Source organism: Rattus norvegicus, chromosome 10 (genome assembly GCF_021556685.1).
Source record: "Rattus norvegicus strain SHRSP/BbbUtx chromosome 10, alternate assembly SHRSP_T2T, whole genome shotgun sequence".
Classification (NCBI taxonomy): Eukaryota; Metazoa; Chordata; class Mammalia; order Rodentia; family Muridae; genus Rattus; species Rattus norvegicus.
This window is the reverse complement of record NC_141543.1, coordinates 44,320,667-44,332,702: the sequence shown is the minus strand read 5'-3', so window position 1 is coordinate 44,332,702 and position 12,036 is coordinate 44,320,667.

Genomic DNA, 12,036 nt, shown 5'->3' with positions numbered 1-12,036 from the left:
AACGCTTGGGATGCCCAGAGGGCAGAGAAGTGAGACATGAGAGACATTCCTGCAGTTCTTGAAATGACCACTAGAGGACGATATGCCCCTAGTCTTAGGGCGCACCTAAGCGCTGTGGGGGAAGATGGATCTATGTTCAGTTAACCTGGAATCTAGAGAGTCCCCAATTCTCCTTGATATCCACCTCCACTCACTTGCCTTCACCCATGAATTTTTGTGCCTGGTCCTATTTCCATCCTATCTGAGACAGCATCTATTCTCTGCTTCCTGTCTCTATGCTGAGTCATAGCTTGTCCTCAGCCCTGCCTTCCTCTGTGGTCCTACTCTCTGTTGCCCTATCCAGCCATGCTTCCCTTAAAGCTAGTCCACGTAGGGCCTGGAGTCAGTGGTCAGCTGAGACCAGCTCATACTGGCCCATGGAACCAATTGTTAAATGTTTAAAAAGAAATTCCAGAACCTCTGGGCAAGGTGGTAGATTAGAAGCTGGATGTGCACGCAAAGATGAAAACTAGATTAAAGACACAATAGCTCTATTCATTTATAGAAGGAAATATATTTAAAGGAAACATAAATCAGCAGAGATGGGAGTTTCTCCACAAAGAAGGAGCCAAGCCACTGGTATCAGTCACAACTCTGCTCCTGCTGGCCAACTGCAAATTAAGTATAGGTGGGCACCCCAGGAGCTGGAGAGAAGGGGTCTAGGCTCTGGAAATGCAACCAGAGACCGGATAGGATGTGCACAGTTTTGGCTTGTACAACGCAGAGACCCGAGGCTGAAGACCAGGAGATATTGCCAGCGAAGACACTGCCTGGTGAGCTACACTAGACCGTGAGAGCATGCCGTGGGACCTGGTACGGTGCCTGATGGAGCACAAAGGTAAGGTCTCATGTGAGGGCCTCATATACCTGCAGTCTGCCACCAGAAACCCAATCTTGAAAGCACCAGAGGCAAAGTTGTAGCCTACAGCAGCAGGTTCCAGAGCAGGGATTCTGGCAGAGTGGACTTTAGCAGTGGAGGTATTTCTCTTTTGGAAGGACACTTTGACTTAACTTGATTGAACTACTGAGGCTAGCAGCCCCCTCCCCACATGTGGAGACTGATAGGCCCACAGTACTTACCCTCTACTCCTCGGGACTCACACCTGTGCCTTTTCTTTTCATTCTTATTTCCTCCTCCTTCCTCTCTCCGTTTCTTCCATGCTGCCATTTCCCCAGTTTACGGATTGATAACTTTAGCTCTGAAAGAAACGATAAACTACGCTTTCCCCCGACACAAAAATGTTGCATCTAAACCTTAGCAAAGTTACCTCCAAAGTACACAAATATCTTCTGCAAGCCAACACCAGGGCAGTTGTTAAGTCTCGTGTGTTACCGCAGCCGCCTCTCACTTTAACAACAGAAGGTGTAGACGACCCACATAAAATAAAACAAGCAAGCAAGAGGCTAGGGGGAATCAGGGGACCGTAGACAGGGAAGGGCAGGTCCACCCTAACAGATGCATAAGACACCACAGAAAGATCTCAGAAGCTGTGAGACTGTAACCCACTACAGCACAATTGCTGGCTCACAACTCCTCAACCTAAAGAAAATGAGTGAGCTGAAACGCTAGAAGATTGCAGAGCACAACTTCATAAAGGATAAATAACTGTATAATCTCCCCCACCACCGCCCCTGCCATCCAAAGCAACAAAGAAATCAATTAAGGACTGAAATAAAAAGCAGTCAAGTAAAAGTGATCATTAACTCAGGGGAGAAATTCAAAACCACGGAGAAAAAGCAGATCCAACAAGGAAACTGAAATGCTACAAAAAGAACTGAACAGAAATTTTTAAAATTGAAGAAATCAATAATCAAATTTAAAAGAACAGTGGGTGGACTGGAAGACAGCTCAGTAGGCAGAGACCCTTGTGTGCAGGTCCAATAACCCAAAGTCGATCCCTGGACTCCACCCACAAGGTCACAGGAGAGAACCAACTCCCAAGAGTTGTTCTCTGACCGCCATACTTGCACTGTGACACATCCATGCACCTGCATTCACGCACACACACACACACACACACACACACACACACACACACACACACACAAACAAAATGTTTGTGAATTGAATTCAAGAACACATTAAAAAGATCATACATCATGACCAGATTTGTTTCACATCATGGATGCAAGTTTGGTTAGCATTTACAGATCAATCAATACAGTACACTCCACAAATAGACTTATGGACAGAAATCATACTACCATCTCAATAGGTACAGAAGAGCATTTGGCAAAGTTCAATGTGCCTTCATGATAAAAGTCCCACAGGGGGTGCTAGAGAGATGGCTCAGGGGTTAAGAGCACTGACTGCTCTTCCAGAGGTCCTGAGTTCAATTCCCAGCAACCCCATGGTGGCTCACAACCATCTGTAATGAGATCTGATTCCCCCTTCTGGTGTGTCTGAAGACAGTGTACTTATATATAATAAATAAGTCTTTTAAAAAAAGTCCCACAGTAATTTAGAAGGCACATACAACAACATAGTAAACACTACATGTGGTAGACCTATAGCCAACAATAAACTAAACAGGCAAAAACGGAGAGCTTTTCTTCAAAACCTAGGACAGGATAAGGGTTTCCACCTTCTCCACTTTTATTCAGTATTGGGGTCCGAGTCCTTGCCCAAGCAATTCACAAGAAAAAGAAACAAAAAGATACAAGTAGAGAATAAAGAAGTCAGATTATCCTTATCTGCAGTTGGCATGAATATGCTTAAAAGACCTAGGGTTTCCAACAGAAAATCCTTAAGTTTGACCAATGTTCACAGCAAAGTTTCAGAACACAAAATCTTCATACAAAAGTTCATAGCTTTTTTGTATACTAATAACAACTTTTATGAGAAAGGAGCTAGAAAGACACACCATTCACAGTTGGCTTCAAAATTTAAAATATCCAGAAAGGATTTTAAACCTAGCCAAGGAGATGATAAGATTCTACAATAAAAACTCTAAGACACTGAAAATAGAAATTATTGGCAGAACAAATATTGTGAAAATGGTTACATTGCCAAAAAAAAATACTTTATAGATTTAAGGTAATTCTCATCAAAATTCCAGTAACATTTTTTTTTCTACAGAACCAGGAGAAAAAAATCCTAAAGTTCTTAAACTCCAAGCAGCTCAGAGAGTCCTAGGCAGAAAGAATAAGTAAAAGTATCATATCGGTCCTCAAAATATACTACAAAGCCATAGTGACAAATGCAGCGTTAAACAGACACGTTAGCCAATGGTGCAGAATAGAGGACCCAACAATAAACCCACATAGTCACTGTCAGTCAAGTTTTGAAAAAGGCAGATACCCTTGGGGTGGGAAAACAGACTCTTCAAAATGATGTTCTGAAAACCAGCCATCCACATACAGAATAATGGAGGTAGACCTTTGTCTCTTGTGCTGCACAAAAACTGATTAAAAATTAATCTAAGACTTGGATATAAAGTGCTGAAGTGAATAGAGAGAAACACAAGTACCGGCAAGGACACTTGACGGGACTCCAGCAGCCCAGGAAACAACCCTAAGAACTGACAAGTAGCATTAACGAAATGAAGTTTCTACACAGCCAAACAACTCTCAACAAAAGAAAGAGACAGACTCTAGAACAGCAGAAAACGTTAACTAGCCGTATGTCTGATGGGGTTAATATCGAGCATGTGCAAAGAACTGAAAAAAATTTGAACGCCAAACCTCCACATCTTCCAAGCACAAATGGAAGGCTGAGGTGAATAGACACGTCTCAGAGAAGAAACAGATGGCCAATAAATATTTGGAAAGCTATATAATTATAAATATATAATTCTTAGCCACCAGGGCAATCTAAATTAAGGCTACTTTGGGATTCGATCTCACTTGGTTAGATTGGGGCGCACACACACACACACACACACACACACACACACACACACACGGTGGTCAGTGTGTGGAGGAAGAGGAACCCTTACTTACTGCTTACTCATTGGGAGTATAAACTGGTACAACCACTATGGAAGCCTGTCAAAGTCAAAAGGTAGAAGCACCATATGTCCACTTTCGCATGTAAAAGACGCCAATTCCTCCCACAGAGACACTCAGCATTCGTGTTTATTGCTGTACCCTTCTCAGTAGCCAGGAAGTGAAACCAGCCTAGATGTCCATCAACAGATGTCTAGATAAAGGAAATGTGGTTTACATAGTGGAGTTTTATACAGTAACAAAGCAAGATGAAACCATGGGATTTCCAGGGGGGTGGGGTGGGGAGGATAGAACTGGAAATTACTACATTTAAGAGAAGTAACCCAGACTTAGAAAGACAAATATCACCATCCTTTCTCTCTAATGAGCGTCCAATATTAACATTTTTATGCATGTGTCTATGAGTGGGTGTGGTCATAGGTCCTGGAGGGAGAAGGACCATGAGAGGGGCAACAGAGGTCTTTTTTTTTTTTTTTTTTGGTTCTTTTTTTCGGAGCTGGGGACCGAACCCAGGGCCTTGCGTTTCCTAGGCAAGCGCTCTACCACTGAGCTAAATCTCCAACCCCTGCATGCTAAATTTTTAAACGCTAAGAAAGAAGTGATAATTGCTGGGCGGTGCTCAGTTATCTGCAGCATAGCACTAGTCTCAGAGGCAGAATTTATTAGCGTGCAAATCAGGACGCATTCCCTGCCTTAGTTTGCCTAGTGACCGAAAGCACCTTGTGGAGGAAGAGGGTTTCTTTCGGATTACAAATCAGTACAGCATCAAGGGAAACCAAAGCAGGAACTCAAGGCAGAAACCTGAGGTCAGGAAGGAATGCTGCTTACTGGCTTGCTCAGTTTGCATTCTTACATAACTCCTGACCGTCCGCCCACCCACAGTGGACTGGGCCCTCCCACATTAACTGTTAACCAAGAGAACCCACTTCAGATGTGCCCACAGGCCAGTCTGACAGAGGAATTCCTTCAACTGAGGTTTCATCTTCCCAGCTGACTCTGTGTCAAGTTGACAAAAGCACAATTAACCCACCTCCCAGCAGACTCTCCCTGGAACTGTGTTATATTTTACGAGCTGTGAGAGCCTCCCTCACTGAAAGTGGGGCAGTAGTCCATTTATTTTCCTCTTGCCTACCTATCTCACTGAAGGACCCACTTCTTGGAGCTCCTGCCCCATGGCTATGAACTCATAGCTCTTCTAACTGAAGGGCATGGCATTCCCACAGTGCCTTGTGTTTTCCTGTGCACATTGACTAAGTACCTGTTGGGAGGCTCTGTACTGTTCGTGTGGATTTGACAGTGAACTAAATAGAGAGGCAGGGTGTGCTTTAGATTGGATGGTTGTGAAAGTCTCTCCAAGAAAGCTGGCATACAGGTGAAGACCTAAGTGACAAGAATGTACCAGCGGTGTGGTGATCAGAGGGAGAAAAAATCTATGGGCAGTGGGAGCAGTGGTCAGGTACGGCAATGTGCTCAGAGCACTCATGGGACAGAAGGACCTGGGATGAGAGTGATGTCTGCCACTAACCCCAGCTCTGGGTTGGACACTGGGGTGGCCCAAGTCTCTGTTGATGCAGAAACATACAATAAGCAGAAGTTAGTGGCTGGATCAGACACAGACCAGGCACAGGAGTAAGGAGAGAGGTCAGAAACACAAGACACATTGTAGCTGTGGAGTGGAAGGAGGAGGGGATACTCTTGAAGTGGGAATGACAGACATCCTTGGAATGTCCTGGAATTGTCCAGTCTGCAGCGTACAGCCAGCTTGAGTCAGAAATGACCACTGACCTGTCTCACTTAGGTTTACCTGCGACCTCAAACCTCAGACCCTATCTGGGGACAGCACATCCTTGCCCAAACACAGCCCTAGCCTGGAATCCAGAATCAAGTTGTGGTTGGTTCTTGACAGGATTTGGAGGAGTATCTCTGTGCTTTGGACTTAGACTGAGTGTGTAACCCTAAATACTTGTGCAATGGTATCTGCTAGTGGAGTCCTGAAAAAGAGAGTAAGTGTAGGGAGTTCATGAAATAAAGAACTCCGGGCTACAGGGATTACTCAGCAGTTAAGAGCATGGACTGCTCTTAATGGAAGGCCCAAGCTCAGTTCCTAACACCTTCAGGCGGCTCACAAGTGCTCCATGCCCAAGGGATCTGGTGCCCTCTTCTGGCTTTAATACACACAGAAGAGCCCTCACCTCCATACACATAGTTTAAAACATGCCTTTAAAGGGGGGGAGGCTCCTGGAACCCCCTTGAGTCCTCTCTCCATGTGAGGACACAGTGTGACAGCTGTCTGAGAATGGGGGGCAGGGGGTGGGGCCGGTAACAAGTACCTGAGCCCGTTGGTTCCTTTCCTCCAGGCTTCTCAGCCTCTAGAACTATAGACAATCCCTGCAGTGTGTAATTTCTTGTTATAAAGGCCCAGGGGGACAGGTCCTTTGTCATGCCCAGCCACTGGCAAGAAGGGCGCCAACCCCCTGATCCAACAGAACCGCAAAGCCGGCTTACATCTTCCCAGCAACTGTCATGGCTCCCAGACCGGTCTTTGTGCTAGGTCAGTAAATCCAAAGGGCAGCAGAGGGCAGCAACACTCCATGGCAGATCCTAGAGGAGTGGCTGCTAAGGCCCCCTCCCTACATCTGAAGTGTCACTTCTGGAGAGCAGGTCACACCAGCCACAAGCAACTTCACTCATCTCTTATCTTAATTTTACAAATACAGCCGTTCATCGGGAAGGCAAGATAGGACGCACATCTTTTTCTTTACCTAAAAAGGTATGGGACCTCAGAAAAACGAATCAAGGAAACATTTCCAGAAAGGCAAGTACATAAGGAAGGGAACCTGGCTAAACTTACTCCACAATTTAAGATCCCCCAGACAAAGAAAAGTTCTTTCCTCCCTGGTTTGAATTACCATTTGAATCCGTTGCTGAGGACCTCTGTGGCTTCCCCCATGCAGATGCAGTTATACTATATGCTATATACTATATATACTATATATACTATATATACTATATATACTATATATACTATATATACTAAATATACTATATATACTATATATGCTATATACTATATATACTATATATACTATATATACACTATATACTATATACTATATACTATATACTATATACTATATACTATATACTACATACTATATACTATATACTATATACTATATACTACTATATACTATATACTATATAGTACTATATACTATATACTACATACTACAAACTATATACTATATACTATATACTACATACTACATACTATATACTATATACTATATACTACTATATACTACTATATACTACTATATACTACTATATACTACTATATACTACTATATACTACTATATACTACTATATACTACTATATACTATACTATATACTATATACTATATACTATATACTATATACTATATACTATATACTATATACTATATACTATATAATATATAATATAATGAGTTATAGGTTAGTACCGACTGGAGTCTCCTGACTCTGTCCAGTTAGCTAGCAGCATGCAGGGAGGGGGGTGTCAGTCAGTACAGAATGAAGGGGGTGGATGGGAGCTGATCTCAGATGCTTTCCACTAGGAGAGAGGCTCAGAAGCTTACCCAAGAGGCAGGACTCCACCAGGCAGTAGATGGACAAGATACAGGGAGGAGTCAGCCAGATGGTTGAGTGGTTAGGGCACAGAGATCTAGTAGTGTAGGGTGAATTAGGCACGTCTGAGTAGATGAGCCGTCCAGTGTGATCGAGTACCAGGTGACCAAGGTGGAGGCAGGACCCCTCTAGTCTCAGCTGCTCCCTTCACCTCATTCCCTACTCCCAGAACAGCCCAATCAGCATGGCAACCACAGAGATAACAGACCTGGATGGCCAAGGCCTGGGGTGTGCTGGGTGTAGGGATGTGGATGTTAGGATGGGACCTTGAAGATACTGAATTTTGCACCAATAGGAAAGGGCCAGGACAGAGGGACAGAGGGAGGGAAGGAGGGAGCTGTGGGTAGAAGCAGAAAACAGTTCTGAAGAATGGAGGCTGCGGGGGTCCCAGGGGACGTGGAGGAGGAGGAGCCAGGTTGACAGAGGGAGTTCTCGTGGAGTGAATGGGACTACTTTGTCCTTCGAAAACTTGAAGTTGGGCTCATGGCCATGGATGTGTTCTGGGCAAAGACGCTGTCTTCCTGGAGTGAAAAGGGACACAGAGAATCCCCATGAGGACCGAAGTTGTCTAGGACTGCCCCTATTATGACGGTAGGGAGACGCTCAGGTAAAGAGAAGTCCTGACAGTGGGACTCTCGACCTTCTGAAGCATTAAGCTGCAGTATGTCTGCTGGTGCCACTGAGGCGTAAGCCTTTCATCCAGCCCGGGGCCCCCGGGGTATGGGCCCACAAAGATGCCCTGTGCTACCTCATGGTTCAAGTTGTAGCCTGAGTGAGCGCCTGTCCCTCCGCTCCTCTGCACTCACAGAAGCACCTGCATACATACTTTCACATGCTTTTCTGTCCCCCTTTCCTACTTCTCTGCCTCCCCTACACCAGAGCTTAGATCCCTCTGCGGTTTCCTCTGTGTCCCCAAATCCCCCTACATGCCTCTGAGAGTGTTTATTAACTCACAGTCACTGTCACGCAGGACTTCCTCTGTTTCTCACTCGGCCTCTAGAGTGGCCCCGACACACCTTCCACTTCCAGCCTGGGTGGTACAGACACTTTCCCCTCACTGAGCATTCTCTGTTCCCCAAGGCGTATAGAGTCTTGGAACTTTGCATCTTCCCTCTCAGATGGTAGCCTTCAACTCAGACTGCTGGAACTTCCTTCTGTAGATGCGCCAGTTGGGCCCTCCTAGGGGTGCCCAGAGATGTTCTGGAGACCAATCCAGGCAGCACAGACAACTGATGTGGAGACAGGGTGCCTCTATGAGCAGAGAGTTGGGGACACATCAGAAAGGAGGCTAGGCACTAAAGTTCACATCTGGCACCAGGACATAGGTCTCCCTTCTTTCCCCGTTCTATGAGCATATGATGTGGCATGTTTTGTGTCCTGGCCCCATTCGCTGCAGTAAGGGTGGTAATAAAAATATTACACAGTCAGGCCAATGAAAAGGTTTGGTGGCACTTGTGGCCAAACATGACCACCAGAGGACTTGCACCAGTGGATTAAAGCACTTGCCACCAAACCTGATGACCGAAGTCTATCCTAGGTACTCATTGCAAAGAGGGAACTAGGGGTTGGGGATTTAGCTCAGTGGTAGAGCACTTGCCTAGGAAGCGCAAGGCCTTGGGTTCGGTCCCCAGCTCCGAAAAAAAGAACCAAAAAGAGAGAGAGAGAGAGAGAGAGAGAGAGAGAGAGAGAGAGAGAGAGAGAGAGAGAGAGAGAGAGAACTGTCCTCTGACTCCTACACATAAGCCATGCCTGCAATCACACAAATAAATAACCGAATATTGAAAAATCATAATAAATAGACAGCCACCGCTAGCCACTGGCATGACTGTGGGCTTTGAATCCAGAGGGGTGGCAAACCACTTGGGCCAAGCAATATTCCAGATTTAATCTCTCTGTTCTCCTCAGGCAGAGAGAGTCAGGCTGCTTATTCCTAGAACTGTCTCCTCCTAGCTAGGAATAGGGAAGACAGTCTTGTGTCCTAATTGACTCTTTATAGGAAAATAGGTACAACGCAGTTGCTACTTTGTAGCCCACCCAGATCCCTGCACAGCACTGTAGCCTGCTTCTTTGTAGTCTACCTAGATCGCCCCCTCCCCCGCACAGCTCTGTACCCTGGCCTCCCAGCTGCCTTTGCCTCTTGAGGATATGCATGTGAACCTCATGGGGCACTAGAGCAGGTCTGCGTGGGGATTAAATTTCTCCATCAAAGACAATTTAATCTACTTAATTTTCATGTAGAATGCTGACCTGCTCAGACCCTGGTGAAGACAGTCTTTCTTTGACAGTTTGGGAAACTGAGGCTGGAATGGAGGCCTCCCAACTAGCCCAAACAGAAAACCCAAGCAGAAAATCTTCATACACTTAGCTCTTGGCTAGGATTTAAGAAGCACCTCTAGATGCCACTCTCCAGGCATCTCTGTAGTGACCTGCAGAGGTCTCCATCCCCTCATGAAGATGAAGGTCGGACACAGAGAAGGAAAGTGTGGCCAGGCCTGATGACAGGTCTGTCTGTAGCTCTGCGTCCAGAACCATGGAGGCTGATGCTTCCTGGGGGAATATGAGGGACTTGGCACCACCCTTACTGGGATGTAGCAGTCTGGGGGTGTGGAAGTGTGTGTGTGTGTGTGTGTGTGTGTGTGTGTGTGTGTGTGTGTGTGTGTGTTTAGGGGAAAGTAGTGGGGAGCTGGTGGTCCTAGGGGTGGGAGGTCTCCAAGAACTTCTCTCTGCCACCCAGGCAGGTACTCTGAGGACCCTCTTAGTTTATGGTCACCTTTTATGACTTCTTTTTTCCCTTTAGCTGGAGTGTTATAGGTGGGACCTACCCATGTGAGGACTCTGAGAGGCAGCTGTGTATGTGTGTGTGTGTGTGTGTGTGTGTGTGTGCGTGTGTGTGTGTGGTGTGTGTGCATGTATGTGTGTATGTGTGTGTGCATGTATTTGTGTGTGTTTGTGTGTGTGCATGTATGTGTGTGTATTTGTGTGTATGCATGTATGTGTGTGTTTGTGTGTGCATGTATGTGTGTGTGTGTGTGTGTGTGTGTGTGTGTATGTGTGTGTGTGAGGGGATTATTCAGAGACAAAGATCCTGCGAACAATGTTTAAGGCCAGAGCATTCTGGGATCTGAAATCCCAAGAGGCAATCGACAAACCCAACCAGACAGAGGCTCCAGGAGAGGGTGAAGGAGCCTGGAGGACCCAGACAGCCCTGCGAATGGCTCCTTCCAGGACCCTGTCCTGACAGCAATCACCACTTTGACTGTGGCCCCTCAGTTCCTGAAGCTGGCAGGTGTCGGAGCCAACCAAGGGTCTGCAATTCCCCCTACACCTAGGGTAGGAAGAAGGGCCCGGGCACTCCAGGCGGTTATGATGGCTTCTCCCCTCATTTCTCCTTTGATTTTTGTCCCATGAACTCCCAGTGATTCCTTCAAGGGGCGCAAATAAAAGCAGGGTCCCCTGTGGGTGCCTAATGACCTCTCAGCTGGAGATAAGGCTTGGTGCAGAGATTCAGGGGTAGGACACATTCCTAACCATGGAGGGAGAATCTTGGGTAGAGAATCCCAGGCAGTGAAACCCATCTGCTTTCATGGATTGTGTGCCCATGGGACTTACCTGCCTGTGTGGGCTTGGCATAGTTTCTAGGTCCTGGGGAGACAGCACAGAGGCCCTAAGAAGAAGAAATAAACCCAATGAGGAGGTCTCATTACCCTAGGTCCATTGTCAAAAGCTGGCACCCCAGTACAATGCACTCCATGCAGCTTGTATGGTACTGGAACACCCCAGTGACCTCCCAGGACCTTAGTGCTGGGTCCACATTGCAATAATTGACCAAGCATTCTGGGACATTATTGTTTTTTTTTTTCCTTTTTCTCATCTAGTCCAGTCTGGCTGACACCCCAAACTTTACTGCCAGCCTGTATTTTCCTCACTGAAGCAAAGAATCCCTAATCTAGCTGTTTTCCCTGAGCCTTGAGCTCCAGAGACAGACACCGTCCTTCTCTGTCTGCCCCAAATCCACTGCCCTCAAGGCCTTCCTGGAACATTTTATTCTCATTTCATGGCTTTCTTCATAGTTGTTTGTTTTTTTTTAATACATATCTTCATTGACACTCTCGACCATGTGCCTATATAAATCTAGGTCCGGTTGTTCCTGGCCCTGTCCTCTACCCCATGGGGCCACAGACATGAATTCTCTGAGGACCATATCATATATCCTCATGGTGTCTTGGCTGAATGGTGCCACCCTCAGGTCCTCCCAAATTCGTTAGAACTCACCAGTGCCAGGGACCTGAGGATACCCAGGCAGTTGAGATGGAAGTAAAGGAAATTTAAAATATATCGGGGTGGGTCAAAGACAGAGAATTTGAGAGGGGTCATCTTG